A 14,936-nucleotide genomic window follows, 5' to 3' on the forward strand; every position below is an offset into this window, starting at 1 on the left:
GGGTGGGCACAGGATCCATACCAAGTAAATAAGATTCATTCTTTCTTTCAGGAATTGAAAATCTTGAATAGAAAACACAGTGCACTGTATGCAGTTTCATTCTGTCTAGCCCATCTGAAATGAGTTCTTTACATGTTTTTCACCTGACATTCATTTCCTTCAGGGCAGGATCTTTGTCATTTATCCCTCTATGGAATAACAGAGAGAACATTTTATGTTGATGTAAATATTAATTATCTTGATTATGGTGATGATTTCATGAATGTATACATATGTCAAAAATCATCCACTTTTATACTTTACACATGTACAGAATATTGTATGTCAGTTAAACCTCAATAAACTTATTTTAAAGTGTTATGGAAGCCCATAGGAAGGAGCAATTAATCTTGACTGGTGTGAATATGGGAAAGATTGGTTTCAGATAAGAAAGTTTTATGGCTTTTCAGTTAGCTCTGAGTACTTTGTGCCAATATTGTCACTCTCATTGTCCTCTTCTAAGGGAAAATGCTCTTTCCATAGCTCCTGCTAATGGAAGCATCACTGGGCAGCTGCTTGAGCAGGGAATAGCGCTTACTGTATCACAAGTGGACCATCTGATTCAAGGAGGGCTAACCCCATCAGGTAATTAGCTAGAACAATCAAACTCCTTCCTGCCAGTAATTGACTGGATAATAAGATAACCTGCTTGTTGGTAGCAGAAGAAAATATTTGTAATTGAAGAGAAAGAAGTCAAGATTCCATGAGAGAGAGAGAGCCCTGTATCAACAGTGACACTTTGGTGGCTCAGAGAAACAGAGCCCCAGAGCAGGGTTACTATGGTAATTTATAATAACTCCATGATTTAGGGTAACCTGTGTGAGACTAACTTTCAATCAAAACACCTAAACTATCCCAATGTGGCATTACATTGTCAAGATGCCCACTTGGGTCAGGAGCAGTATGGTATCTGATTAGACTTCTCTCTCTTGCCATTCCCATTTCTTGCCAAATAACAACATTTCTTTAGCAGCAGCAAACTTACTGGTGGCATGCAGCATTAAAGCAATCTGCCCCAAGTGACGCTGGACATCATTAGTTTCAAGCAAGTTATTTTAGGTCAATTTCTGGGTATTATTTGTTTGTACATGAAACAGTGTTATTCCTTTTCAGGGTGGGGGTGGGGATGGACACTGCTGGATATTCTCTGTTTGCCCATCAAGATACATTTTCTGCCTTTCTCCATCCTTCTTTAAGCCCTGGTAGACGGACATACTTAGATGGCTCATTCAGGCTCCCTTATCCCCTGGCTTCCCTTTGGGTTCAGCCCCTGGGAGGCTCTAGCAGAATACTGGAGGGAAGAGAGAGAGTTGGCAGGCGGTGCTGTTAGGCACTAAGGCTGTAGCTCCCTTATGATGGCTCCTCTTCTATGGCTCTTACTTCATTCCAATAATGGCTGTCTTCCATTGTCCCTTTAGGCCTAGGGGTGAAAATGGTTTTCAAGGCTTACCACCATTGCCAAATTCTATGATGCTTCATTATTCCTTATTGGTTACCTTGCCTTTAAATAGTCCTTTCATTGAACTCTCTTCAAATACCATTTTTGAATGTGTTATCTCTTTCTAGTGGGATCCTGACACAGGGGAGTGATCAATTTTAAGTTAACGTGTCAGTTTGGGATATCTATTAAACTTCTCTTTTCCATGAAACTTCTAAGTGACAGTAAGGGCCAACATGTATCTCATATTCTAGACACAAGGATTCTATTTGCCTTTGTATCTTTTACCCCCTAACACAGTACCTGGCACAGAACAGATGCTCATCAAAAGTGTGCTAAGGTAATTTTGTTAATGAATAAATTAATTTGCATTAATTTGACTGCTGCAATTAGTGTTTGGATAAACGTTTTCTGATATTTTATATGAACCATTCTAATCTGTGACAGAAAACCAACAGTGAACAACCCCAGTAGTAATTTAAGGAATGCAAATTAAAACAGCAATGTTGTAACATTCTACACCTATTAAATTAACGAATTTAAACCATAACACCAAATGCCGGTATTGTAGCAAAGCTGTATATTCAAATACTGCTGGTAGCTGTATAAATTGGTATAGCCTATTTGAAAAGCAATATGGCAATATGTATCAAGAGCCATAAGAACAACCCAGTAATCCCACTCTTGGGGATTCAACCTAAGGGTATAATTGAGGAAAAGCAAAAGCCATATGCACAAAGATGCTTAAAAAATCAATACCTATGATAGCAACAAAGCTAGAAACAACCTAAAATACCCAACATTGATGAACTGGTTAAGCACATTCCAATGCATCAACCTAATGGAATCCTCTGCTCCCCATCAATCCATGCTCCCTACAGAGGTGACAACAAAAGAGAAAAGTGTCTGGAAAAAAAAAAGACTGGGAAAAAAAAAGAGTCTGTTATGGGCTGAATTGTGCCTGCCCCCCTCAATTTACATATTGAAATCCTAACCCTCAGTACTTCATAATGTAACTGCATTTAGAGACAGGGTATTTAAAGAGGTGATTAAGGTAAAATGAGGTGTTTAGGGTGGATCCTAATCCCATATGACTGGTGTCCTTATAAGAAGAGGAAATTTTGACACAAACACATACAGAGGGAAGATGATGTGAAGACACAGGGAGAAGGTGGCCATCTACAAGTCATGGAGAGAGGCCTGGAACTGATCCTTCCTTCATGACTCAAGAAAAAAAACATGCCAATACCTTGATCTTGGACTAATAGCCTCCAGACTGTTAGAAAATAAATATGTTATCTAAGCCACCCAGTCTGTGGTATTTTGTGATGGCAACCCTAGCAAACTAACACAGAGACAAAATTAAAAATGATTGAGTGTACTATGACTATTAAAACATAGATATATGTCAACAGACAAAGATGAAAAAATATGCAAAAACAAAATGCACTAATTAATTATGGTAGTGGGTTATGGGTGATTCCTTTCCCTTGTCAAATGCTGCAATAGCTACATTTATCCAATTAAAAAATTTGCCACAGTGATGAAATGCTGGTTCTAATAGGCCATGAGTAGTACTAGACTATTTCTCCAAAATGGAGGGAAAAATGTGTGTCAAAGGTTTATTGCAGCAGCATCTTAGAAAAACAAACTTGGTGGCAGTAGAATTTGTACCTATAATTAAATGGATCCTAATTCTCAATCTCTCAATCTCTCATCTATCCCTATAGATAGCTTGTCTCTTTGCACCTCTATTGATGTGATTATCACGCTCTGTTTAACATCACAGTTAACTAAGGACCTAGCATTTTACTCAGCATTACATGTTCAATGATTGCCATATAGTAGATGCTCGATAGTTAGTTACTGAATTAATAACTGGCCATAAATATGGTGTTCTTTTGCAAGGGTCATGATATCTTATTTGACCAGAAAACTAAAAATGGTTTCCTTTATTCAGCAAAGACTGTAAATATTATATGACATTGGTTTCAAAATAGTTTGCTTCCCCTCGTCAGTTCTTGATGAGACAGTTCAATGCAATCCATCATTTTAATATTTGATAATCCTCAAAAGAAATTAAGTAGTTAGTTCCAAGTCTTCATGGTAAACAGGCCAACGTTCAGAAAACACAAATACTCTTCCTGATTTGAAAGGTAATGCTTTTAGATGTGATTTTTGTGCTCTTTAAAGGACCAAGATAAAATATTAAACTTCATTTAACTTGTCTCACACCAAAATGTGCTTTGGGATGAAAGAAAGAGGGTAGGAAGGAAGTCAGTTAGCATTCCCTGAGATCCTATGTCCTCACTGTAACACAACAATATAGGCTGTCCCTTACACACTCCCTGTGGATTTAATTCCAATTCCCATTTTAGAAATGCAAATAAAAAAGGAAGTAAAGGGATATGAAGTGTATTTCTCACTATAACTTGACTGAAGTGAAAGAGACAGGATTCAAATCCAAATCTGACAGCCACTAAGACTATATAGCTTACAGTAAACCAACTGCATCACCTGCCTTAGAGCTCTTAATCCATTCCCAGTATCAAGCAAAACAATGGAAATATATTGTGAGATAAAACTTGTGCAACAGAGATTGATATCAGATCTTCTTTCAATCTGTGCTATACATTCAACAAATAGGTACTAAGGGGTCTCCATGTGTAAGCCACTGTGTTGGAAGCCAGGGGTACAGTAAGTTCAGAGACTAGCACAGTCCCTCCATTCAAGGAGTATACATTTCAGAGAGGGGACTTTAAAAAATAATTATAAAGTAAATTATTTATTACCATTTTAAGTCTGTTACAAAGGACAAGACCAGGATGCTCTGAATCACAGAAAGTGGGCCTGCCCTCCTCTGGATATCAGAGATGGTTTCCCTGAGGATGTGACTTTTAGAGGTAAGATATGGAGAGTGACAAAACATTGATCAGGCAAAGGATGGAGAGAGAGAGGGAGAGACAGTTGAAACAGCATGTGAAGATCCTTTGAGGCAGGAAAGAGCATAGCGTTTTAGAAGAACTGAAGGAAGATAGGAAGGCTGACACAGAGGCATAGAATGAAGATTTGCATTCTCAGACTCTGCATTGCTAAGTTTCTCCAAGTCAGCACTGGGTCCAGCCAACTAAGGTGAAGAATATGCCCACACCCAGTTGCAAAGAAAACAGGGGCAGCTGGTGAGATGAGCAACAAAGTGGGTACATCCCATGGTTCATTTACCCTGGAAATAACCCAAGATGGCAAAGAATTCCAGGCCCTTCATCCCTGAGTCATCAAAACCACCCTGTGTTCCCAGTAAACATTAAACCTCTGCCCTTATATTTTAGATGAAGCTACCCAACTTCCTTCTCGTCATGTCTATATTTTAACCTATTCTGGGTAACCATCACCTGACCTAAACCCTTCTAGGTCACACTGTCTAGCTTGAAGTTGAATAAACCATTCTTTAGAAGTTTTCTAATCAGTCATAAGTGGTGGATTCAATTTCTCAGGGCCACATTTAGTGTAAAAAAGATATAATTCACTGAAGAGCTATATTGTTCTCTGTGTCTCAGTTCCCTGAAGAATAGGGAAGTCAATGCAGTACTGGCTTATGAGGATTATAGTATAAGCTGAAGTTAATCAAATCCTCAGGGAAGTCATCAAGAAAGAACGCATTCAGATAAAGTCGTAAGTCAAGACCCAACAGTAGAACAAGTTGTGTAGCCTTTCATGTTAACCAATTCCCAATTTTCATTCTTAAAAAATAATGTAGGGCTTCCCTGGTGGCACAGTGGTTGAAAGTCCGCCTGCCGATGCCGGGGACACGGGTTTGAGCCCCGGACTGGGAAGATCCCACATGCTGCGGAGCGGCTGGGCCTGTGAGCCATGCCCACTGAGCCTGCGCATCTGGAGCCTGTGCTCCGCAACGGGAGAGGCCACAACAGTGAGAGGCCCATGTACCACAAAATAATAATAATAATAATAATAATAATAATAATAATAATAATAATAATAATGTAAAAAGATAGTTATAAATGAAAAACATGACATGAGTAATTATTTTTCTTAAAATCCAAGAGGAAAATTAATTCAAATATTACTCTACTTAAAGTGCACAATTAGCGAAGTTTTCTTATGGCCCCAAGTGACAATTTCAATCTTAGCTCTTCAAATAAAAGCTGACATAATTTTAGACAGTAAAACTGACTAAGATGCAAGTGGCTCGCAGTTAAAGTAACTGCATTTCTGGTGGTGGTAAGTGAATTACAGAAGTGACAAATGCTGTACTTAAATAATTTGAAGCAAACAACGTCTCCCTTCTGCACAGAGCAGATTCAAAAGAGCAGAAGTCAGGAAAACATCTGCCTCATTTATTCTGTTCTTGCATACGTGGCTGAGGCCCAGTTCCTAGTTTTAGCTGGAGTTATCCAAGCGCACAGTACAGGCAGCAGTGCTGTCCAACCAGCAACCTGAAAACAACAGATATGTCAAGATTCTGATTTCTAGCAGCAGTCAGCTTACTTTTTATAAAGTGAAAAAGTGATGAAAGTATCTCTAAATGTACATTTAACCTTGACAAAAACATTTTTTCCAGTTTCAATGAAAAAGGACTCTGCTGTTCAAGAAATGTGAAGAATACCACTCTGCCTGGAATGCCTGTCATTGCCAGCTATTGGAGTCAGTAACCTTTCTAACCTTCAAGGCCCACTCAAATTTTACCTTTTCTTTCAGCCCCTCTCACACGCATCCTCTATGTTCTATAACCCTGGGTTATATGCTACTGCTTATCATTCTGCGTTCTATTAGCTATGCAAGCATCCGTCTTCCTAAATAATTTGCTAAAGTATAAGGTCCTGGAAGACAGGTAACAAGATCATAATACCACCTCCAATATCTAAAATAGTTTTTGGCACATAGTAGTATAATAGAAGCTTGCTGAATTAGATACCAGAAGTTAAAACTTTCTTTAAGCCAATCACTTGAGACTTTTGACGTAATACCCTGAAAACTGACTGCATCAATATGTGTAGTGAAGAAACTATTCCTGAACCATTCAACTGACCCTCTTAGTCAGAAATCAATCAGCCTTGGTCCAAGTATGCAGCAGTGCAAACAAAGGGTCTACATCCCTGAGTCTCTGTCAATCATGTTCTTCTAGAAGGTCCCAGTTGCTATGTTTGACAAATTCATGGTTGGATAGGTTTGGGGATAGTTCTGCTGCCCATCTGGTAAACAGAGTTTCTGTGTTAATATCTGGAGACTTTTTCTTGGGGGAGAGGGAGGATTAAATAACAAAAATTGCAGAAGAAAAATTCTGGAATTTATCTCTTTTTAAGTTCACAAATATCTATTTACTTTGAAAATACCAGCCTAAATAGCACTAATTTACTCTTCAGAATAAACTAAGAATATAAATTTGTTTGATATGTATTTTTTTATTATCACAGTCATTGCACTGGTTCCATTAAAATATGCAAACTGATTATTGATTAAATTTTTATGCATTCAGCTAAGCTAATAACTTATGTGGCTTCATCATCTGTTCTGCAGCTGGATCTCTGAAACATGAAATTGGATCAGCATGATATAACTTTTTTGTTAATAAAATACCCAGAAAAGGTAGTAAAGTGTACATCCTGAGTATTAAGCTTGTAGAGTCAATCAGCATAAAAGTATGATTATGCAAGTACAGGGCAGAAAATGGTGTGCCACACAAGCCATGCATTGTGCATCATTATTCTCAAATTACACCCCTTCGTCACTAGGTCTATCTAGCACCCTACAAAATTGAATTATAAACAGGAAAAGATACCTGTCCATGTGACTTTCATGGGTCTTCCAGAAGAGGAAGTTCTTTCAATCTTATTTCTTTCCTCTTGAGCTTTTACTTGGCAAAATACTGACACTTAGTGAGATTACCAAAGTTGTATTTAAATATACACACAATTTAGCTGGAATTAGACATCAATTTTTTAAAACTGATTTCATAACACCATTTTTTTGTTCCCTGCTCCTTTTTACATGAACACAGATATTTGTAACTAATATCTCCCTATTTGTATAGGTTACCATAAAAGGGAACTAAAACTACCCTAAATATTTCACCTAATATGTTATTGTAGATTAATAATTCATTTTATAAAATCAACACTAGAAATCACCTCTCTCATTCTTATATGAGAGGTTCTTATACCTCTATGTTCTTATGTTAACATGTGTTATTTATTTTAAAGTTTGTAACAGCTTTTTCTTAACACCATTTTTAAACTTTCTTTTTGATCAATGGAGGTAGGAGCTTTCCACCACTCCACCCACATAAAGAATTTTTTGATGGTTACTCTGTCAACCAGAGGCTTTAGTCTGGCAGACTATTCTTAAATATGTAATAGATTGTTTTCCTTGAGATTAAGTGATGCAGTGGGGCCATACTACCTTAACATAGGTATTGATCTTATTTATTCATGGAATAAACTTGGGAACAATGGAAGCAGAATCCTTTCCCTCTTTCATCAAAGATATAACTCTCTCTTTGACTTCTACCTTGCACATCACTCAGATAACACACAGTTGGATGGAAAATTAGATATGTTACCCCAGCCTGAGGAAATTTAGGAGTACAAATAAATTCCAGATATCTAGCATTTTCTCCAGCCTAGACCATCATATTATAACATTCTTATCCTAGGATTCACATTTTCCTTTTATTTACTTACATATTTTATAGCTTCATTGAGATATATTTGACATATTACATTGTGTAAATTTAAGGTGTAAGACATGTTGATTTGATACATTAATATATTGCAAAATGATTACCTACCACCATAGCATTAACTAATACCTCCATCCTATTATGCAATTACCATTTCTTTTTTGTGGGGAGAACATTTAAGATCTACTGTCTTAGCAACTTTCAAGTATATAATGCATTAGTAATTAGCTATGATCACCATGCTGTACCTTAGATCCTCAGAACCTGTCAATCTTACAACTAGAAGCTTGTACCCTGTGAACAATATCTCCACATTTCCTACATTCCCCAGGCCCTGGTAACCACCACTCTACTCTCCATTTTAATGGGCTGGGCATTTTTTGGATTCCACATTTAAGTGACATCAATTTGTTTTTCTCTGCCTGACTTATTTCACTTAGCATAATGCCCTCAAGTTTTACCCAAATTGTCACAAATGGCAGTACGTATATCTACAACACCTTCTTTGACCATTTATCGACTCATGGACAAGGTTATTTCCATATCTTGGCTATTGTGAATAGTAAACATGGGGGCACAGACATCTTTTTGAGATCCTGTTTTCACTTCCTTTGGATATATAACCAGAAATGGGATTTCTGGATCACATGGTAGTTTTTTTTTTTTTTTTGAGGAAACTCCACACTGTTTTCCATAGTGGCTGCACCAATTTACATTTTCCACATCCTCCTCAGCACTTGGTATTTCTTGTCTTTTTTGATGATAGCTTTCTAAGAGGTGTGAGGTGATTATTTCATTGTGATTTAGACTTGCATTTCCCTGATGATTAGTGATGTCAAGCATCTTTTCATGTGCCTGTTGGCCATGGGTATGTCTTCTTTGGAAAAATGTCTATTCTGTTCCTCTGCCATTTTTTAATCAGGTTTTTGTTTGTGTGTTTGTTTTTTCTATTGAGTTGTATGAATTCTTTACATATTTTTGGATATTAATGCTTTATCAGATATATGATTTGCAAATATTTTCTCCTGTTTTGTAGGTTACTTTTTCATTTTGTTTTTTATTTTGCTGTGCAAAAGCTTGTTAGTTTGGGGCTTCCCTGGTGGCGCAGTGGTTGAGAATCTGCCTGTTGATGCAGAGGACACGGGTTCGAGCCCTGGGCTGGGAGGATCCCACATGCCGCGGAGCAACTAGGCCCGTGAGCCACAACTACTGAGTCTGCGCGTCTGGAGCCTGTGCTCCGCAACAAGAGAGGCCACAATAGTGAGAGGCCCGCGCACTGCGATGAAGAGTGGCCCCCGCTTGCCACAACTAGAGAGAGCCCTCGCACAGAAACGAAGACCCAACACAGCAAAAATAAATAAATTAATAAATTAATAAACTCCTACCCCCAACATCTTCTAAAAAAAAAAAGCTTGTTAGTTTGATATAGTTCCATGTATTTATTTTTGCTCTTGTTACTTGTGCTTTTGGTGTCATATCCAGAAAATCATTGTCAAGACCAAAGTCAAGAAACTTTTTCCTATAATTTCTTCATGAAGTTTTATTTTCAAGTCTTTAATCCATTTTGAGTTAATTTCTGTGAGTGGTGTAAGATAGGGTCCAATTTCATTATCCTACATGTGGTTATCCAGTTTTCCCAACACCATTTATTGAAAGAGAGTATTGTTTCAAACTGAGTATCCTGAGCCCCATGTCAAATGTTAGTTGACTGTATATACAATGGTTTATTTCCGGGTTCTCTAGTCTGTTCCATTGGTCTGTATGTCTGTTTTTATGCCAATACCATACTCTTTTGATTACTATAGCTTTGTAGTATAGTTTGAAACCAGGAAGTATGATGCCTCCAGCTTTGCTCTTTCTCCGGCTTGCTTTTGTTATTCATGGTTTTTTATGACTTCATACTAACTTTAGGATTGTTTTTTCTATTTTTATGAAAAATGCTCTTGAAATTTTGATAGAGATTTTATTGAATCTATAGATGGCCTTAGGTAGTACTGACATTTTAACAATATTATTCTTTTGATCCATGAATACCAGATATCCTTCCATTTGTTTGTGTCTTATTAAATTTCTTTCATCAAAGCCTTATAGTTTTTAATGTACAGATATTTCACCTCCTTGATTAAATTTATTTCTAAGTATTTTACTTTTTTGATGCTATTGTGAATGGAATTGTTTTATTCATTTCTTTTTCAAATGTTTTGTTGTTAATGTATATAAATACAACTAATTTTGTGTATGTTGATTCTGTACCGTGCAACTATACTGAATGTATTGATTAGTTCTAATGGTTTTTGGTTGAGTCTTTAGAATTTCCTATATATAAGGTATCAACTACAAAAAAGACAATTTTACTTTTTCCTTTCATATTTGGATGCCTTTTATTTCTAATAATTGCCTAATTGTTCTGGTATTTCCAGTACTATTTTAAACAGGAGTGGTGAGAGTGGGCACTCTTGTCTTGTTCCTGATCTTAGAGGAAAAGCTTTCAAACTTTCACCATGGAATACAATTTTGGCTGTGAGTTTGTCATATATGGCCTTTGTTATATTGAGGTATGTTCCTTCTATACCCAATTTATTGCACATTTTTTCATGAAAGGATGTTGTAATTTGTCAAATGCTTTTTCTGTACCTATTGAGATGGTCATATGATTTCTATCTTTCTAATAATGTGGTGTATCACATTTATTGATTTGTATATGTTGAAGCATCCTTGCTTCATGGATAAGTCCCATTTAGTTGTGGTTTATAATCCTTTCAATGTGCTGTTGAATTCACTTTGCTAATATTTTGTTGAGAATTTTTGCATCTACATTCATTAGAGATATTGGTCTGTAGTTTTATTGCAGTGTTCATATCTGGATTTGGTATCAAGATAATGCTCACCTTATAAAATAAGTTTGAGAGTGGTCCCTTCTCTTCCATTTTTTGGGAGGAATTTGTGAAGGTTGGTATTAGTTCTTCCATAATATTTGGTAGAAGTCACCAGTGAAACCATCTGGTCCTGGGCTTTTCTGTGTTGGGAGATTTTGATTAGTGATTCAATCACCTCCCATTGGTCTGTTCAGATTTTCTACTTCTTCATGATAGAAAAAACTCTTACTGAGTTAGTATGTTTCTAGGAATTTATTTCTTCTAGGTTATTCAATCCATTGGTGTATAACTGTTCATAGTGATCTCTTCAGATCCTTTGTAATTCTGTGTATCAGTTGTCATGTCTCCCATTTTATTTCTGATTTTATTTGAGTATTCTCTCTTTTTTTCAGAGTTAATCTAGCTAGATGTTTGTCAATTTTGTTTATTCTTTCAAAAAACCAGCTCTTAGTTTTGTTGATCTTTTCTATTGCTTTTGTGCTCTCTCATTTATTTATGTTTTGATCTTTGTTATTTCCTTCCTTCTGCTAACTTTGGACTTTGTTCTTTTTTCTAGTTCCTTGAGGTGTAAAGTTAGGTTGTTTATTTGAGGTCTTCCTTAATGTAGGCATTTATTGCTATAAAACCCCCTCTTAGAATTGCTTATGCAGCATTCCATAGGTTTTGAGGTGCTGTGCTTCTATTTTAATTTGTTTCAAGATATTTCTTCATTTCCCTTTTGATTTCATCTTTGGCTCTTTGGTTGTTCAGCTGTGTTGTTTAATTTCCACATATTTGTGAATTTTTCAACTTTCCTCCTATTATTGATTTCTAGTTTAATACCAGTATGATTGGAAAAGATACCTGGTATGATTTCAATCTTCTTAAACTTGCTAAGTCATGTTTTGTGACCTTTCATTGATCTCTCCAGGAGAATGTTCCATGGGCACTAAGAAGAATGTGTATTCTGCTGCTGTTGGATGCAATGTTCTGTATATATCTGTTCCATTTGGTCTAAAGTATGGTTCATATCCAATGTTCCTTTGTTGACTTTCTTTCTGGATGACCTATCCATTGTTGAAAGTGGGGTATTGTGGTACCTCACTATTACTGTATACTGTCTATTGCTCCATTCAGATCTGTTAATATTTTCTTTTCTTTATTATTTAGGTTCTCCAATGTTGGGTGCATGTATAATTGCAATTATTATTTACTCTTGATGGATTAAACTAGGTTTTTATCCTCCAGATTGATAGTAATTATTGTGTATAGGTGTGGTATTCTCCCCTAGCTAAAAAGAATGCTGAATAAAGAGAGGAAAAGCTCTACTAATCATTTGTTGTCCTGAGATATAGTTTTTAAGGAATAAATACATTGCTAGATATAGGAATCTGTGCCTACAATGGCAATGTTGCTATAACATCATGGTGTAGAACCCCAATGAATTCCATTTTGGATTTTTATGTATTAGCACTTTATCTATGCTCTGTTATATTTCAATTTCTTTTAGCTATTTTTTTCTTTTTCTCCCCATTGGATTGGATACACGCATTTCTACTGGTACCTGAATAACACCAGACTTCTGAACAGTCTTATACAAAGATTAATTGAAAAATATGTGTATATTTCCTGTTCTACTCCTCACTCCCCTGCTTGGAGGGCCTGACCCAGGGTGATGATAGTCATGGAGAGCAAACTAAACTTTGTGACCTCCATGCAGTGTATCAGGAGAGTGAGCATCTCTTCCTAGTCCAAGTTCTCTAGTTTCTAGAGTTTCTTCCCAAGTAGTGGTGCCAGAGTAGGCCAGTGACACAATGTGGATATATAATCATATAATTTTTACCTCACACAGATTCTAGCAAAATCAGAGAGAGAAGCGACAGTCCCCTAAGTATGTGGACATCCTCTCAGAAGCATAAACCCAGGTAAACTCTTTATTAAGTACCTACTCATGATACCATTTTTTTTTTTTGCCTTATGTACCTCTCCAAAACTCCCTTCTCCTACTTCCCTCCAGGAGGAGTTAGCTAGGATAGGTCACTCTAGCCCCAATTACTCTTTACTTTGTCTACTTGTAGTTTTTTTCTGATTTTTCCATTTGATTTCCATTCTGATCGTTATTTTTTCCTTCCTTCTACTGACTTTGGGCTTTATTCTTCCTTTTCTAATTCCTTTAAATGGTAGGTTAGATTGTTTATTTGAGATTTTCCTTCTTTCTTAAGGTAGGCCTGTACTGCTATAAATTTCCCTCAGTATTATTATATTGAGAATGGTTCAGTATTAAGTAATTTCTTAGTTTATTTTATACCAGTAATAGGTCAAAGGATAAAACCCATATCATCATCTCAATAGATGCCAATATGATAAAAATTCAAATATTTGATAAAATCTAGGGCTTCCCTGGTGGCGCAGTGGTTGAGAGTCCGCCTGCTGATGCAGGGGACACAGGTTTGTGCCCTGGTCCGGGAAGATCCCACATGCCACGGAGCGGCTGGGCCTGTGAGCCATGGCTGCTGAGCCTGCACATCCGGAGCCTGTGCTCCACAACAGGAGAGGCCACAACAGTGAGAGGCCCGTGTACCACACACACACAAAAAATCTAACATCCCTTCCTGATAAAAGATGTCTGTTCATATGTAGTAAAGAAAGACAATTTCTTACCATATTTTTCTTAAAAATACCTGTGTCAAACACACATCTAACTTCACACTGAGTGATCAAACAGTTGAGAGATTCCTATTAAAGTTATGATGAGAAAAGACCATCACTATCTCTATTTCTATTTAATACTGGTGTGGAAGTTGGAGGAAGAAGTCAACCAACACCATTGTCTTGGTTCCTTGATTCCAGTAATCTTTACCTTTACTTCATACTCTAGACTTTGTCATCATCTGGAAAAGGTCCACTGCTGACATCTTAAATTCAAATATGTGATTCTCTAACCATTACTTTCTACCACTCCTACTCTCTTATTCCAATGCTCCCTTTCTACTCGTTCTTTAACTTCATTTCCTCCATTCCTTACCCTCTTCTATTTCTATTTATTTTATTTTATTTTATTCTATTTCTATTTCTATTCTTCTATTTCTATTTATCTCTTCCCTCATCACACTTCTTTCACTATCTAACTTACCTAGACCCTTTTGTGTATCACTTAAACCACTATTTGCTAGCATACTCCACTCTATTTCTTTGTGCTGGTACTGTGCCTGTTCAGCAAACCTCCAATCCAAACCAATTCAACCACCTGCCCTCTTTGTCCCTACACACACAAACCATGCACTTTAGAGTTAGATACCACCACAAACCCATGGTCTCCAACCTTAGCTGGCCACCAACACTACTTGGAAGCATGTCCCTGATCAGATCTCTCAGTATTGTTGTTTACCTTTCTTTCTAAGCAAATGACCTTATTTCCTTCTTACTTCACTGATCAACTGGAGGTAATTAGTCATCAGACATAAGAAGTCCTAAACTTAGAATTCCTTCTTCTAGTCCAAGATAAATTCCTGCACCTGACATATTCTGCCTTTAAAATGTATCATTAATAATAACTAACACTTATTAAGTACTTATTGTGTGCCAAGCAATGTGCAAAATGCTTAACGTTTATTAATCTACTTAATCCTTCCTTCCAGCAACCCTATGGCTTAAGAACTATTATCATCTCCAAGTTACAGGTAAGGAAAATGAATCCTAGAATGGTTAAGTAAAGTTGCCCAAGTCAAAGAGTTAAGAAGTAGTGGAGCCAGGAATTAAGCCTTAAGTCTGACATATTCCCATGTCTACGCTTTTCTATAACCACTCTATCATTTATCAATGATAAACTTTCTTCTTTGTCTTTAACATTTTCCCTATATTGGCACTTTACTTTTAATATATAAATACACTGAATTCCTTCATATAT

The sequence above is a fragment of the Mesoplodon densirostris genome, chromosome X (genome assembly GCF_025265405.1).
Source record: "Mesoplodon densirostris isolate mMesDen1 chromosome X, mMesDen1 primary haplotype, whole genome shotgun sequence".
Lineage (NCBI taxonomy): Eukaryota > Metazoa > Chordata > Mammalia > Artiodactyla > Ziphiidae > Mesoplodon > Mesoplodon densirostris.